The following is an 18,932-nucleotide window of genomic DNA, read 5'->3' on the forward strand; positions in this document are numbered from 1 at the left end:
TTGTATAAATCCAACACCAAAAACAGACACGAACCAGCAACAACAGGCTAAACGATACCGTATGCTAACGTGACATACACAAACGAGAGGCTGAGAACGGGCCTAACGTAACATTCAGAGTCATTCAAATGATTATTACATAAATAACACGTTTATCAAACCATCTGTGTCACTCCAAATCATAAAATACAGTAATCCCTCCTACTTCGCGGGGGTTACGTTCCAGACCCACCCGCGAAATGGGAATTTCCGCGAAATAGAAACTAGATTTTTTTGAGCTATTCTTGGAAGATATTCTATTTTTATCGCTGACATCAACCAGCTCGCTGCTAGGGGACTTTCATATCAATGGACTGTGCGCTCCGCATTCATGCCTTAGCGACGAGACTAACAGTGTATTGCTATGTCCAGATGAAGGCCACCGCCGGTGGAGAGTGTTATATCTTTACTATTTTCCAGGTTCTGATGTAGCAAGCATGGTTCGGACAACGACGTGATGGATACTGCTTTATTCCTTTCATCACAGTCAGTTCACTGGCCGTACATCACAACACTGAACGTCCCCGAAGCTCCCCCTCCCACATCCGGGGTTTTCCCACTACGGAACATGAGTTAGTCCAAAATATACAACATCTAAATATACAACAGAGAGAACGCCCTGAAGTCACATGTGACGATAAAGTATACTGTACTGACTCTTTAATTTATTCATTTCAAAACAAGAAAACGACTTTTAAACATAAGCTATCATTATTAAAGGAAAATGAAGAAACTCAAGTGGCCGCGAAACCTCGTGAAATGATGAAATTTCTGCGATAAAATCATTAATTTATTTTTGAAAACCCGCGATACAGCGAAGCCGCGATAGTTGAAGCCGCGAAGTAGGAGGGATGACTGTACATCGATCATTGATCGTGTAAACAATGCCGCGTACGCGCGCCGTCGGACTCGTGATTTGCATGTCTAATTATTCCACAGACCCATATAACGATATATAAAGTATATTTCAAATAACTATCATATAGCAACAATATTACCAAACCATCTGTCACTCCAAATCATAAAATACTTCGATCATCGATCGTGTAAACAATGCCACGTACGCGCGCTGTCGGACTCGTGATTTGCATGTCTAATTATTCCACAGACCCATATAACGATATATAAAGTATATTTTAAATAACTATCATATGGCAACAATATTACCAAACCATCTGTCACTCCAAATCATAAAATCCATCGATCATTGATCGTGTAAACAATGCCGCGTACGCGCGCCGTCGGACTCGTGATATGCATGTCTAATTATTCCACAGACCATATAACGATATATAAAGTATATTTCAAATAACTATCATATAGCAACAATATTACCAAACCATCTGTCACTCCAAATCATAAAATACATCGATCATCGATCATGTAAACAATGCCGCGTACGCGCGCCGTCAGACTCGTGATTTGCATGTCTGGCGTGATGTGTGCTCGCATGCTGTCCATCACAAGCAGAGCTTGCATCCTAAATTGTTCCTACTGGTTTTTTTTGTTTTTTTTTCCATCACCACTCTAAATTCTCTTCACCAGACCTGTGCTTTTTAAAAACCTCAAAACAAAAAACAAATAAAACAGCGCTTTCCCCTCCCAGTTGTTGCGTCACGGCCAATGGTGAAATTTAAATCACCCCCGTTCAGTTTAGTTTGAAAATAACTATATTTCTTTTTCAGTTGTTTTTTTTTGTTTTGTTTATTTGTTTCATGAACTTGAATATTTTGCTTTAAAGTGTGAATTGCTTTATTCGTTTTTCCAGTGTATTAAAAATAATATGTGAGGTGATCAACTGTACTAGTAAGTAATGTGTTAATGATCAAGTAATTAAAAAACAAACAAACACATAAGTTGCTCCTGAGTATAAGTTGCCCCCCCCCCACCCAAACTATGAAAAAAAAAAACGCGACTTATAGTCCGAAAATTACGGTATATATAACTGTATTGTAGCGTTACCGAAGTACCAGGGAAGTCGTGGGTAGATAAATGTTTATCATGAAGTCATCATCATCGGTTTAAAGTCCGCTTTCCAGGTGCCGCTGGGTTGGACTGGAAGTACTGATTTTAAAAGTTAATTTGTTGAAAAGTTGCACTGTTCAGGGTAGCATACGTATTTTCCTAATAAGACATTTGGAAGGACTTGTAAAAGTCCCAAAGATCATCGTCACACACACATCTGGGTGTGGTGAAATTTGTCCTCTGCATTTAACCCATCCCCATATAATCCCCTGAGGGAGAGGGGAGCAGTGAGCAGCAGCGATGCTGCGCTCGGGAACCATTTGGTGACCTGTTCTTGCTACTACTTGAACCTTGATGCCTGCTAGCTCTCATAAAAATCCATAATGTGGTCTGTTGAAGTGTCTCTTTCTCAACCTTTTACATCATTCCACAGTACAAATTGCAATACAACTGTACATGAGTTGCAAGCAAATCAATGAGCAAATAAACTGATCCCTACTAATGAAAAAAACCCTGCATAAAACCTTATGAATCACAGTAGAAACAAATTTTTGAAACAATAATCATTATAATTGCAATTATTATTATTGATAGTAGTATTGTCATATTTTTTATACCACACCGCTGGGCTATGTGAGGATTAGGGAGACACAGGGTAAGGTGGTCTTCAAGTGCCCACTTCACAGTGCTGATCTGTGATTGACCTGTTTCACTTTACATCATCCATATGTGGAGGTCTCCTTGCGGTTTCTTATAAACATACTTTGCGTACTTTGATGTCCAGCATGGAATCTAGAGAGTGAGCCCTATCAAAGACTGTGCACCTCTCACACACTGCCACTTTTATTGGTCGTAAAGATAGTTAGCTGTGTTCATGCCTAAAATGGCGCAAACTTCCTATTTGTAGCTGGGTGCATCTGTAAAAAAAAAAATCAGAAGAGAAGTGCATCCAGGTGCTTGATTATACCTCGCTTTGCGCTACACTTTCGCTGACCACATATAGAGCACCCAATGACTCCAGAGGTGTTTGTCCGTGTTAGTCATGCCACCTTCACAAAGTTAAGGCACATTTTCATGCACACTTACTGCTAGTTCAGCAATATTCCATGACTTTTCAAAAACTTTATGGAAATGTTATTTTTCATCAACCTTTTCCATGTTTTTCTTGACCAAACAAATGCTGTCATAAATGATTTGACCATTAGGAAATAGGAATTAGAGGAGCTGATCCATTCTGTCTTGCCCCCTTTGGAGACGAGTTGAACATAATGTTTTCACCAGCAACATTACCCATTGCTTGTTTTAACAATAATTAAACTTATTTTCTTGGCTTTGTACTAAGCTTTGTGGCTGTCTCCAAAGGCAACCCACATGCCATTTTATCTAATCCATCTGAAAAGGATCAAATTCAAGTGATGAAGTAGAAGTATTTTCAGTCAGGACTCAGTTACACCAAACTCTATTTAAAGATAGAGTAACAGTATCTTGTTGGCAATGACCTCTATAAACGAGGGGAAACAAGGAGAACATTGAAACCTAATGTGTGAAAATCTATTTGTGTCTCAATTAAGACAAACGCAAAAGAGTCAATTAACTTGACCTGCATATTGACTGGATCTTATTTGCGTGTTGTAGCATCTTTTGTGAATTGTGATGAAGAAAATTTAGCAGCATAAATAGAACGCCAGACTCCAGTTTGATTCACTTCATCTTCTGGTTGGCCATCTTCTTTGTCGATGACATTGCTTTCTTTTCTACAGATGATATACTTACTCCAAGACTGCTCCAGCACTCACTCTCTACTACTTGTGCCATCTCCTGCCACTCCCCTTGGTGTGACGAAGTACAAAGTGGGTGTGAGACTACATTAGGGATTAACTATCATGCACAGTGTGACAGATGAGGTTAGCAAAGGTGGGCATTTTTCTAAAATTTGGCAGTCTGTCTTTGGTCATTCTTCCCCGACCTGGGCACCCTTCTGTCCTCGTGCTTCCGTCCTTATTCATTATATAGTCGTCCCATACCACAACAGCAATCACGAAGGTGGCGTCATAGGTGGTACGTGTGTGTGTAGGCTTCTTCACACACGCACGGACCACCTATGACCCACCTTTAAGCTAGCTTGCTTCGCAGCAGCAGAGGCAGCATCAGGCTGTGTGAATCCACTCCTCTGTATTGTTAGGATACAGATTTTTAGCTATTGATCTGACTCCAAATTGCGGTCAACACTTAACACAAGTTTCTATGTCCCAATCCACACACTGGCGCACCTAACAATTTTGCGAGATTGTTCTGTCAAACAGAAGACCAGGAGATCAATCAGACCAAATTTACCAATTGTTTATTCCTAACAAAGCGCACTAATACAGGCCTGGGTCCCGGGTTCCTCACACTAAAACTCGGGCGTTTATGTGACCACCAAAAGACGACACATTCTTCCGGGTTGCCCAGTTTTAAAGACACACAATATGAATATTAAAACATGCAAAACATTGTGTGATTGGTCGATGGCCATCTCCTCCCTGTCGAGGTGTCATCACTCTGGTCAGGGGGTTGGTTAGGGTTTCCATTGGCATACATCTGTCATTACAGTTGGTAAAGTATTACCGTAATTTTCGGACTATAAGTCGCGGGTTTTTTTCATAGTTCGGGTGGGGGGGCGACTTATACTCAGGAGCGACTTATAAACGAACCGCGATGTAGCAAGGGATTACTGTAATTTGAACTGCAAGTGACGTTACTGGCACCGCGCGGCGGTTGTTTACATAAAGGACAAAGGATTCGATCACGGGATGATGAAGATGACGAAAGGCCCCACATTTGAAAGATTTAATGATTTGGTATGAAACAAGGCTTGAAAAACGTATTTATGTTATAGTTATTTGATATATTTTGTTTCGTGTAGCAAATTGTATATGTTTTTATCGTTACAGTTCAGTAGTTGTTGGCTCGTTGAAGGATTGGCGGGGTGAAGGATTTAATGATTTGGAGTGACACAAGGTTTGAAAAACTTATTTATGTTATAGTTATATAATATATGTTATTTCGTGTAGCAACTTGTACATGTTTTTATCGTTACAGTTCAGTAGTTGTTGGCTCGTTGAACTCTTGTTTTGTTAAATAAAGAGCCGTTTACCAAACCCACGTCTTTCCTGGTACTTTATTAACGCTACAATCTAGTTATATACTAGATCTGTGCCGCGCACGTGCGGCGTTGTTGACATAAAGGACAAGGAATTTGATCGATGGATTTAATGATTAGGAGTGACACAGATGGTTTGATAATATTGTTATTTGAAATAGACTTTATATATATGGGTCTGTGGAATAATTAGAAATGCAACTTACAACGAGTCCTACGTCAGCGGCGCATACGCGGCATTGTTTACATAAAGGACGATCGATGGATTCAATGAACTGGAGTAACACAGATGGTTTGATAAACGTGTTATTTATGTAATACTTATTTGAATAACTCTGAATGTTACGTCAAGCCCGTTCTCAGCTCTTCGTTTGTGTTTATGTCACGTTAGCATACCTATCGTTCACGTCATATCGCTCGTTCACGTCTCTTCTTGGTGTTGGATTTTGACAAATTAATTTGCCCCAAAAGTGCGACTTATATTCCGGTGCGACTTATACATGTTTTTTTTTCACTTTATTGTGCATTTTCTGGCTGGTGCGACTTGTACTAGTGACTTATGGTCCGAAAATTACGGTATATAGGATTTTTTCCAAGAGTTTTGTGATGACTTGATCACTTTTATACACTTTTACACACGCTGTTGTGCGGCACCGCTTTGCTAGGTGGAGGGACGAAAAGTGGTGTTTTGATCGCATGTCCATCTGCCAGGCAAATAGTTCCGTATAATTCACACAAAGAAAAGACAGAACGAGATCAAGACGGACATTACTGAAAGGAAGCTTTTATACACAAACCGTCATTATGGGGGACAAAAGAAATGCATATGATGCCGCTTTTAAATTAAAGGCAGTTGCTGTTGATGACAATGTGTTGCGTCACCCTTTATTTCCCGGTCACGTCTACTCTGGAGCTATACGTGTAGCTCGCTAGTTTAATGTAACTTAGTGCTTCGTGCATGAATAAAATTAGCCTGAACAGACCCTCATCATGGAAAATGCTAGAAGAAATGCATAAAAGCGCCGATGTAAGAGAGACTGAGGAAGTGTGTGGCGAAGGATATCTATCTAACGCTATTCCAATCGGACACTGAGGGGGAAGATTTTTCTGTGTACTGTCTAAGGAACTACACGGTGCCAGACCCCCACGGCCTCTTTGACGGCCACGTCTGGCCCATGTACTTGAAACACAAGAACATCATGGATGTTCATGTAAAGCAAAAGCCACGTGCGGCTTTTAGTCCGGTGCGGCTTATATCAGAAAAAATATATATATATTTTAGCTGGTGCGGTTTATAGTCTGGTGCGGCTTATAGTCGGAAAATTGCGATACTTGGGATGTTTTTATTTATTTATTTTTTCCTGTTGTTCAACTGTACCATTCATTCTCTATGGGCCGTTCAACATTTCACATTTACATCATTCTGAAGAGAAATTCACAGCATTCAGCTCATTCAATTCCATTTGGCAAGGGTTTTCAACATGTCCAAAACTGCCAAAAACCCAAAATTACGATTTATTTAGTTTTTCTTCTCTGATTCTTCATTGTTTTGACCGATTCAACCCAATCCAATGTTAAACTGTTCATTGTATGGCTAGCTGATCAGCTAAGAAAGATTAGTTGAGAATAGCATCCGTTTAACCCAGGGGTGGGCAAACATTTGGATTTGGGGGCCGAATTGGGTTCTAAATTTTGACCGAGGGGCCGAACCAGGAGCAGATGGATGTCATGTTTGTGTGACGTAATACAAATGACATGTAAAGGTCATTGATAAAAGGTTTTTTACCTTTCGTAGGTAGTAAAGCTTGGATATTCAAAAAAAGCTTTTTGAAAACAAATGCATTTATTAACAGCATTAAAACAAATATTCCACCAAAAACTACTATCAGTGATTCTCATTAAATATGACACTGTTATTATGAATAACAGTTTCCATCACTTCAGCGCCTGCAGGACACATTTATGAAAGATCAAAGTCAAAGTCAGCTTTATTGTCAATCACTTCACATGCCAAGACACACAAAGAGATCAAAATTGCGTGACCCACTATCCCACGGTGACAAGACAAAACATCCAAAACAACACAAAAAGTAAAATCAAGAAGGCACATACAATGAATAAACAAGAGCGACGAATAAATATAAATAAATAAACAAATAAGAGGAGCAGAAACGGAGCAAGTGTGCATACAGCAGACAGTCAGAATATAGAGCGAGAGTAGCGCAAGGCAGCCAACGCGGCCCAAAAGGTCAGGACGTTATGCAGCCGAGGGCAGAGGGGGGTGAGAGTTCAGGATCCTAACAGCCTGGAGTATGAAGCTGTTTATCTTATGATGCGCAATCACATCAAACGGCAAATATTCTGACCAAATACATCATCTTGAAGAATCAGTGAAAGAATACATCTTAATAAAGAAATCAAAAATCCAAAACAGCAACGCGGTGACGGATATCTGAAAATCAGAGCTGAGCTTTAACTCACAAACACCTGGTGACCAGCTCAGTGGCCTAGTAGTAGAGTGTCCGCCCTGAGACTGGAAGGTTGTGGGTTCAAACCCCGGCCGTGTCATACCAAAGACTATAAAAATGGAACCCATTGCCTCCCTGCTTGGCACTCAGCATTAAGGGTTGGAATTGGGGGGTTAGATCACCAAAAATGATTCCCGAGCGCGGCGCCGCTGCTGCTCACTGCTCCCCTCTCCCCCAGGGGATGGATCAAAATCACATGGGGATGGGTTAAATGCAGTGGACAGAGCCCTTTGAGACTGCTTGTGATTTAGGGCTATATAAACTTGACTTGATTGATTGGTGACAGAGGTGAGGAAACGGGAAACACTTCTTTCAAGTCGGCCTTAAAACCTTTAAAAGTTAAGATTAGTCGCAAACAGATGGTGCTACAAGGTCCTTGAGCATCCTGCATTGTTTGAAAATGAGAATGGTCGCTAGTTTCAATCCCTGCTATTTGTACAAATTATTTTCAAAATGCATTTTTTTTTTTACAACAAACTAGAGAAAACATTGTTGTAGGTCTCCCTTTTTTGCTAGTGCATCATGGTCTGTATTAAAATTTGTTATTGCAATTCTTAGGATCGAGCCGAGGGTTTTGGTCCGTTAACCTAGATCTATGATGAGCTTTGTTGATGATCATGTGGCTGAACGTTTGCTCACACATGTAGGTCGAGCCAAATTGTCCACTCTTTTTTTTAAACACTTGGCACTCAATGTCCAACTTTCTTTTCCTTGGGCCACTCATTTTAATGGAAGGATTCCAGGGGAAGGCTTGTGGGTGGCTTCAGTGCAAAACTGTATCTGAAAACTCAGCGCCCGAATTACAAGATGTCACAGCTCACACTCGAAATTTGGCACTGATAGAAATCAAAGTCAAAGTCCGCTTTATTGTCAATTACTTCACGTTAAGACACACAAAGAGATCGAAATTACGTTTCCCACCGTCCCACGGTGACTAGACACAGTACACAACACAAAGAGTAAAAACGAACAGACAAGAGCAATGAATAAGTAATAAGCAAATAACCCAAATAAATAAACAATAAATAAATAAATAGACAAATAAGAGCAGCAAAATGGAGCAAGTGTGCTAATAGCAGACAGCCACACCATAGCGCAAAAAAACAGGTAGTTATGCAGCCGAGGGTGGAGGGGGGAGGGAATTCAGGATCCTGACAGCTTGGAGTATGAAGCTGTTTTTGAGTCTGGTGGTCCGGGAGCGCAGGCATCTGTACCTCTTCCCAGAGGGCAGAATTTCAAACAAAGAGTGAGCGGGGTGACTCACATCACACAATCGGGGTTGCCTTGCGTGTGAGACGGGAGGCGTAAACGTCCTTCAGGGAGGGGAGTGGAGCTCCTCTTACTAGCAGTGTTCACTATGCGCTGCTGGGCCTTCATGTTGTACTCAGAGCAGCCACCACCCCACACAACGACACATCTGGAGAGAACGCTCTCAACGGTGCCACGGTAGAATGTGGTCATGATGGCGGGAGGAGCACTTGCTCGCCTGAGTTTCCGCAGAAAGTACAGGCGGCGCTGAGCTTTCTTCGCCAGCGACGCAGCGTTGGTGGTCCAGGAGAGGTCCTCACTGATGTGCACCCCCAGGAATCGGGTGCTGCTCACTCTCTCCACCACAGCACCGTCGAAGGTCAGCGGCAGGTGGTGGGTGTGACCCTTCCGGAAGTCAATGACAATCTCCTTGGTCTTGTTGACGTTCAGCAGTGAGTGAGATTGAGATCTGTATTGTGTCTCGTCGCCACCGGTGATCAGACCAACCACAGTCGTGTCGTCGGCATATTTCAGCACGTGGTTGCTGCTGTAGGTCGCAGTGCAGTCATACGTCAGCAGGGTGAAGAGCAGCGGACTGAGCACGCAGCCTTGAGGGGCCCCCGTGCTCAGCGTGATGCTGCCGGAGACATTGTCGCCCACACGGACTACTTGAGGCCTCTGACAGAGGAAGTCCAGTAGCCAGTTGCAAAGGGAGGTACTGAGGCCCAGCTTGTCGAGTTTGCAAAAGAGACGCTGTGGAACAATGGTGTTGAATGCAGAACTGAAGTCCACAAACAGCAATCTCACATACGAGTCCCTGTTCTCCAGGTGGGTGAGGGCAGAGTGGAGGGCAGAGCAGATGGCATCCTCAGAGGACCGATTGGGTCAGAAGGCAAACTGGAAGGGGTCTACGGTGGGGGGAAGAACAGATCTGACGTGCGCCAAGACAAGCCAAGTCCGTATTACTTAGTGAGTGCGTACACGCACTTGTGAGTGTGCACGAGCTTTCTGACACGACTTCCGGGAGTAAAAGTCGCGGTCGGGCGGGCGTTTCCTCATCTACTGGCGAAACACAGTCAGTGCAGGGAAAATAACCCCCAAAAATATTTAATACAATTTATTCAGGTTTGGCGGGTCAGATTAAACGACCCTGTGGGCCAGATGTGGTTTAACCTGATGATTTAATTGGATAGCCTTCACGAGACCACAACAAATACAAGTGGACTTTTTTTAAATTATCCCCCCTCCTCATTGACAGGAATCTGTCATAGCAACAGAGAACTTTAATTTATGTTAATGTGATTCCTAAATTCTGAACCCCAAAAACGAGTTTTAGTTTTTTTATGATCTACCATATCAAACGACACAAAGAGGCCCAATAAAACTAGAATTGAGTGTTTATTCAACCTTTATTATTAGTGACATTCATAAAAACTGATTGTGTACTGTGATGCACTCCGAAACTTGTCATGCGGCCATGCCCGTTGAGCTCCTTGTTGAGCAGAGCCATGCAGTATTTTTTTATATAACCAATATCTCTTTGCAAGACCAGGCGCTATTACACATTCCCCCGGGTTCGGACTGCGTCCTTGTCTATGCAAACCTTTGTGGTCTCCCACCCCACTTACAGCTGGTGTGAGCACACAGCTACTACTTGACTGTGTTAAACATGATACTGACATGGACTGGCAAAACAAAGTCATTGCAGGGAAAATAACCAAAAGAAATGTTTAATACAATTTATTCAGGTTTGGCGGCCCGGATTAAACGTCCCTGTGAGCCGAATGTGGCCCGCAGGCCGTAGTTTGCCCATGTCTGTATTAGATTATAGTGTCTCTTTAGGTTGAAATCCTTAAACAAGACAACTGTCTCTTTACAAATTAGACAAACACAATTGCCTTGATTTTCAGTGAAGAATTATTGTAATTCCCATTTCTCTTGAAAGTGATGGCCCTCAATGTCAACTTTCCTTGTTTTCTTTGCGGTCGCCATGGCAGAAATGAGCGGAGCGGGTGGTGCTGCCACCTTTTGGTAATAGGAGAAATTACAGTTTCAAGTTTCATGTTTTTTTTAATCCAGTTTGACAGTGCAGGCGGGCCATAAATAATACATCATTAGACCGAAGCTGTGGGCCGTATGAAATCTGACCGGGGGCCGGATTTGGCCCGCGGGCCGGAATTTGGACATGCTGACTTATGCTAATAGGATAGGATGGCCGCTACCCTGACTAGTAAATAACCGTTTTTAACAATTCTATCATGTTAATTTATAATGATGTTATTCCCCAAATGCAAACACTTGTGTCTTTGTACGTATTTTCCTACTGCAATTACCCAATACACGCGTATGCATGGATCTGATTTTATCACTCTTACGGCGTTAACGCGATTCCCAAATTTGAAAAGTCGACATAAAATCGAGGTTCAGCTGTATAAATCAGTTTTTCATGCTTTATTTTTTGTCTGATGTTCAATTAGTTGATTGAATGATTTGGATTGCTTTTTGCATGTTCTGAAATTACTTCCCACTTGATCTTTGTTCTAGCAATTTGTAATGATCAACGAATCCCTCCAAGTCATTCACTCCAGGGCACCAGACAAAGTAAGAAAAGCAGCAAGGGCTTTGTGCGTGTTTATGTGCATGCAAATATGGGTGTGCATGTGTCCAGTATGTGTGTGTTTATGTGCATGCAAATATGGGTGTGCATGTGTCCAGTAAGTGTGTTTATGTGCATGCAAATATGGGTGTGCATGTGTACAATATGTGTGTGTTTATGTGCATATAAATATGGGTGTGCGTGTGTGTTGCTCCCGGTGCCAAACATAAGTACTTAGCCATTAATCCTCTGTGAATGAATCCCACCACTGAATATAGTTTGCTCTGCAGCTGCCCAGCTGGTCTTGTCAAAGCCTTTTTTTAGTGGCGGACCTCTCAACACCACAGCACAAATGTTTTCTAGAGCTCTTTATCTTGGAGGGATAATGTTACATATGGACAAGCACTTATGTGAGTACCTTGACACACGATGTAGTACATTCAACCAACATAGTCATAAGTCTAGTCAAAAATATAATGGTTCGTCATTCTAAGAAATATATACGCATGCACTTCTAGGATGGCACTGCTGCTCATAACGGCTCATAACTAAGTGTAGCCGCCCTGATTATTCCCAGTGAAGATTGGAGGAGGTGGTCTGTCTGTTTGTCTCTCTGCCTCTCTTTCTCTCCCCCTGTCTCTGTGGCTCTGTCTGTCTGTCTCTGTCTGTCTCTGTCTGTCTCTCTGTCTCTCTCTCTCTGTCTCTCTCTCTCTCTCTAGCGCACACGCTTACTCAGTCTTTCAAAAAACAGGGAGTCAAATACTTTGACTGTTGTGTGTGATAGTGGGACATTATTTCAACTACATCTCCTTTACTGTGCTTTAGAAATCTTCCTGTGTTTTAGGTATAGCTGCTGTTTGTTTTGTTTTTAAAATTTCAACATCTACCTGATCACATTTTTGCTGTTGCTGTTTGACAACCTGCACAGAGCAGGGTCAATCAAGAATGTCACTCTCCCAAAACCCCTCCAGTGGCTTTGAAGCCATTTTTTCTACTCTACAGGTAGGGATTCAGACTGCAACTGTGCATGATACAATACAGAAGAGTTGTAGCGCTTCAAATAAGTATTTCTTTTATCATTGGTGTAATATTATATTTTTATAAATGTATTTGCACATTTACTTTTCAAAAGGTTTCCCATTGCTGTTTACATTGAAGGTGGCTCAGTGGCTGACTGGTTTGCATATCCGCCACACAGATCAAATCTGCGCCCAGATTTCCCATGTTTTCCCCATGGATGCACGAGTTTTCTGTGGGTACTCTAATAAGCAGTACAGAGAACGTATGGTTGAATGGATGATTTCAGCCCTTTCAATTTTAGTGAGAGTAAAACTTTGTGGGCATGTCAGTTGTTTTGCTCTCAAAGTTTCCACCATGAGAAAAGGAGAGATGTACCGTAATTTTCGGACTATAAGTCGCTTCGGAGTATAAATCGCACCAGCCATAAAATGCACAATAAAGTGAAAAAAAAAAACCCATATATAAGTCGCACCGGAGTATAAGTCGCACCGGAGTATAAGTCGCACTTTTGGGGCAAATTTATTTGTCAAAATCCAACACCAAGAGCAGACATGAACCAGCAACAACAGGCTAAACGATATGGTATGCTAACATGACATATACACAAACGAGGAGCTGAGAACGGGCCTGACGTAACATTCAGTTATTCAAATAAGTATTTGAATTACATAAATGGTTAAGTATTACATAAATAACACGTTTGTCAAACAATCTGTGTCACTCCAATTCATTAAATCCATCGATTGTCCTTTATGTAAACAATGCCGCGTATGCGCCACATATGCGCCGCTGACATCGGACTCGTAAGTTGCATTTCTAATTATTCCATATATTCCATATAACGATATATAAAGTATATTTCAAATAACTATCATATAACAACAATATTATCAAACCATCTGTGTCACTCCTAATCATTAAATCCATCGATCAAATTCGTCATCCTTTATGTCAATGAACTTGTGATTTAGGGCTATACAAATAAACTTGACTTGACTTGACTTAACATTGACTGCCTTTAACTTAAAAGCGGCATCATATGCATTTCTTTTGTCCCCCATGATGACTGTTTGTGTATAAAAGCTTTCTTTCAGTAATGTCCGTCTTAATCTCGTTCTGTCTCTTCTTTGTGTGAATTATACGACACTATTTGCCTGGCGGATGGACATGGGATCAACACACCACTTTTCTCCCCAGTGACCGTGTCACATATCCCTCCTCCCAGCAAAGCAGTGCCGCACAATAGCGGTCCACAGCCTTTTTACGAGTGTATAAAAATGATTAAGTCATCAGAAAAATCACGGCACAAATCCTACAAAAGATGCATCGGACTATAAGGCGCAGGGTTCAAAATTAGAGAAAAAAGTCACGGCTTATACAATCAAACCTCAGTTTTCGACCACAATCTGTTCCAGAAGTGATTTGTTCGAATTCTTAATCTATTTACAAATAATGGAAGTTTTTTTTAATCCGTTCCAAGACTTGAAAAAAAAACGCCTTTTTTAAGCATTTTTTTCAGTTGCTCATTTTTGTCCGATCACGCAACCGTAGCATACCGCCAAACGCGCAACCGTACCGCGCCACCAAACGCACAACTGCACCGTGCTGGTCACATTATTGTGACAGAGCCGTCGCTGAAATTTAGAAAATAGTTTTAAAGTTACGATGTACTTTCCAAAACTTAAGTGGACCTGGTCCGATCGCGCAACCATAGCGCGCCGGGCGCTCACTGTCGCGTTGCTTTAAGGAGCATCTTTGTGTTTTAGGATGGCTTTACTGCTCCCACTTGCTTTATTTGGAGGCATGATTAGGGGTTAATACAATCCTCAAAGTAACGAAAATACAATCACAACGAAGTCAGTCGGCATCCGGGCTGCGCGGTCGGATTTTCTTGGGTCCTCTTGGCTCAACCTCCAAAAAAAGAAAATCTCGAATATTTCGTTCGAATTCCGATTTCTTCGAGAACTGGGACGTTCGAAAACCGAGGTTTGACTGTAGTCCAAAATTTAGGATAATAGAGCAAATAAATGAAACGAAGTACTTCAGTATCATTTTTGACAATATATTCCTGGTAAAAAATCCATCCATCTATCCATCCATTTTGTGTAACGCTTTGTCCCCACGGGGGTCACGGGCGCGCTCGAGCCTATCCCAGCCGTTATCGGGCAGTAGGCGGGGGACACCCTAAACTAGTTGCCAGCCAATCACAGGGTACACAGAGACGAACAACCCTCCGCACTCACACCTAGGGGAAATATGGAGTGCTCAATCGGCCTACCAAGCATGTTTTGGGGATGTGGGAGGAAACCGGAGTGCCCGGAGAAAACCCACGCGGACACGGGGAGAACATGCAAACTCCACACAGGGAGGGCCGGAGGTGGAATCGAACCCACACCCTCCTAAATTTGAGGCGGACGTGCTACCCAGTGCATCACCGAGCCGCCCAGTTAAAGATATGTACTATGTAAATAGGCTAAAACAAACCTGAACTGTTTCTACTTCTTCAACCCTTGTCAGTTAATGCCACATTCATATACACGCATGCAATGATGCTTTCATATTTGCCTGACTGCATCACATCATGTCACAACGTCACAATAAAATGTTTAATTTCACCTTATATAGAGACAATCAACGCAGTGGACAAGAAAGCAATACAATTGCATCGCTGGCAAATTATTTAAAAAAACTTTAATCTCTTATAACTATAAATGTGTGGACAATATCGAGCTCCTTGTATTTTTCATTTTTTTTACTTTCTAATAAGCATCCCGTTGACAACTGTTGACAATTTTTACTCGTGCTAAAACACTTGAAATAATGCATCTGTTTTGTTCATTGTTTTTGTGATGTCCTTATCAAATACATTCTATTCACATATAACTTGGTCATGCTTGATGTGCTGTTTCTTACGTTTTAATAAAGGTCTCACAGAGCCTTATCCAACGCTGCACTGTTTGACTCTGGTGCAAATGTTTGTCAACATAAGCAGTATTTTAGACATCATATTTTGTGATCAGAAAGGTGCTTTTGTTTACCTCTCCAGAATGCAGAGGATGCAGAGAGCACCCTAAATGTTCTCAATATCCTGGATGAACTCCTGTCTGCAGGTGAGCATTGAAATAAATAGAAAGAATGAACACATTCAACCAATTGCACCACATTTCCTGCTGAACGGTAATGGTAATGGTCTTTCACTTGTATAGCAAGTTTGCTCAAAGAGGTCCACACTGACTCCTCATTCACCTGCTGATGATACATCATCAGGAGCAACTGGGGAGTCAGTCTCATGCTCAGAGCACTTTGACATGGTCATACAAGTTTGAACCAACATCCTCCGAGTTGAGTGACAACTACTCTACCACTGAGCCATGCCGCCCCATAGTCATGTGAATCACTGTATATCGTTGGCGCTGGGCAGAAAACTTTGTCTAAATTTGGTCAATTTTGTACTTGTTCATGAAACTTTACTATTGGTCATTCCACACATTGCCATGTCGTGTTTTATTGAGTATTGAATAAACGTACTTGTATGTGTTAAATAGCTTGCATTCGATGCAATTATAATGGCGGAACAAGTGAGCATTCTGCCCTACGCTAGCTAGAATTACCATTTTTTTCCCCCTACCTCAATTAAACTCCTCACCTTTCACTAAAAACTTCAATTGCTGATAGAATTAGAATTTCTCAAGTTAAATCATTTGGGAAATTCACAAGGTCAACTTACTTAACTAATATAAATTGCTAAAATTGAAAATGCAAATATTATTTTCTTGATAACAAAAATACTTGCATTGAGATTGTTAGTGAAAAAAAGTGGACCATCCCGGTAAGATGATGCCTTTAAAGTGGTACTCACCCTCCTTACCAGGAGGAGGCTGCGCAGTTCACTAATACTTGGGAGTGGCACTCAAATGGGCCATTGCTTGTAGGACCATTGGGCTTGCAAGTTGGGAGAGGTTTGGGCGTGGGCTGGCTAAACTATGACCTAAATAACCCTATTCTCCAACAAGCTACAAACTATGCTAAATAAAGTAACATCTTGGCTCCGACCTTTCTGTGTGAAGTTTGCAAGTTCTTCCTGTGCTTCCCTGGGTTTTCTCCGGTACACCGCCTCTTGCCCAAAGACAGTAGAACAGTAGGCTCACCTATGGAGGACAGGAACATTGGAATTGGGTGGAGGGAACTCTCGGATGTGGTATTCTATATTACCCATAAATTGCTCAGAAGTATCTGAAGCATCATAAGACAGGTAGAAAAAGGTGACTTGTAGTGTGCAAGGTAAAAATAGGCACAAATTCTAATGGCTGGTGTTGCAAGTTACGGTCATCATTGTTGTTTTATCCTTATATATTATCCTTATATATGTAATCGTAATTTCCATAACCATCTCACACACACACACACACACACACACACACACACACACACACACACACACACACACACACACACACACACACACGAACAATTCGGGATTCGAACAAAAAATTTCGAGAATTTTTTGCTTCGGATCTCGGACGAAATTCGGTTGTCAAACCTCGTGAGATGAGCCCAGAGGACCCAAGTGACTGACTGATGCCAACTGACTCATTACATTCTCATTACTCTGAGGACTGCATCAACTCTAATCATGTCTCCAAATGAAGCAAGTGGGAGCAGTAAAGGCATCCTAAAACACAAAGACGCTCCTTAAAGCAATGCGACAGTGAGCGCCTGGCGCGCTGCGGTTGCGCAATCGGACCAAATTAAGCTCCCTGCGCACTGAGGTCCACTTAAATTTTGGAAAGTCCATGAGGACTTTAAAAATATTTTATTTTCTAAATTTTAGCGACCGCTCTGTCACAATAATGCAACCAGTTGAGCACTCCTAATTGCCCCTAGATGCAAATCCGGATGGGTGTTCGTCTCTGTGTGCCCTGCGATTGGCTGGCAACCAGTTCAGGGTGTCCCCCGCCTGCTACCCGATGAGGGCTGGGATACAACGGTTCAGAAAATGGATGGATATCTCTATCTATCTATCTATCTATCTATCTATCTATCTATCTATCTATCTATCTATCTATCTATCTATCTATCTATCTATCTATCTATCTATCTATCTATCTATCTATCTATCTATATATATATATATATATATATATATATATATATATATATATATATATATATATATAGAGAGAGAGAGAGAGAGATAGATATATAGATATATATCTATATATATAATATGCGATATGTCTTGTCACTGTGGGATAGTGGGAAACGCAATTCCGATCTCTTTGTGTGTCTTGACATGTAAAGAAGTTGACAATAAAGCAGACTTTGACTTTGTTACAGGTACTGATCATCGTATCCACTACATGATCAGTAAAGGGGGAAGTGAAGCATTGCTCAGTGCACTGATCAAGAATGGCAGCAGGTCCAGTCCCGACTACACCATTCTGCTGCCTATACTATACCTGGTAGCCAAAGTAGGACAAAAAGGTAACAACATTCATATAAAAAAACGAGTGAATCCTCCCACCACCGTCTCGATTTGCAGAGCATATATTCAAAGCATGACCAAATTAATGCCCCCCTAACAGTGAATAATATTCAGTCAACAAATATACATTAACTAAACACGGTTTTAATATTCTTAAAATATTACTGTACCCTTTAAAATACTGTTCCGTAATTAGCTTACCAGGAAGCATGCAAAATACAGTACATATACATCAATGGTGATAATAATGCTGATTTTATGTAGGGACAATTTGTTTTGTGTGTGTGAATAGTATTTCGAATGAATGTGTCAATAATTACCATTTTGACTGCGCAGCATAGCATGACTTTCTGAACATTGATAGTGTCAAAGTTCCTTGGGGGCCTGGCTTCTGGTAAACTTAACTCATTGGGCTCACGTACCAGTATGTACCAAATAGCCAGGCTTTGATGTTTAGTGTCCCAAAACAACTTCATTTATGGAATGACGGCACAAACGAATGAATTATTTGATCATTATTTCTTTATTTATTTTTCTCATATTTTAGCTTCAGTTGCAGCGACATTCGCAAACAGATTTAAAGGTTCCAAACAGTTTATCTTGTCACCATCAAATGTTCAAAATGTCTTTGCAACCCTAATGAAGAATTATTTGCTCCATTTGCAAGCTTTCTGAGACACCATAACCGCTCATTGCCTCAATTAATTTATTTACTGCCTGTCGTTCAACGAAGAGTTCCCCCCAATATTGCCTACTAAGGAGAATCTCTCATTAGAAAAAAAGGTTGTCTTCCTTTTTTCAATCTTTAGAAATCAGCAGTCAAACATGGGTTGGTTTAACCAAAAGCTTTTTGTGGAAACGTCATGTAGAACTAAGTAACAAGTAGAATTAATTTGATGCTAATATTTT

Source organism: Syngnathus leptorhynchus, chromosome 6 (genome assembly GCF_054491065.1).
Source record: "Syngnathus leptorhynchus isolate UIUO chromosome 6, UIUO_Slep, whole genome shotgun sequence".
Taxonomy (NCBI): Eukaryota; Metazoa; Chordata; class Actinopteri; order Syngnathiformes; family Syngnathidae; genus Syngnathus; species Syngnathus leptorhynchus.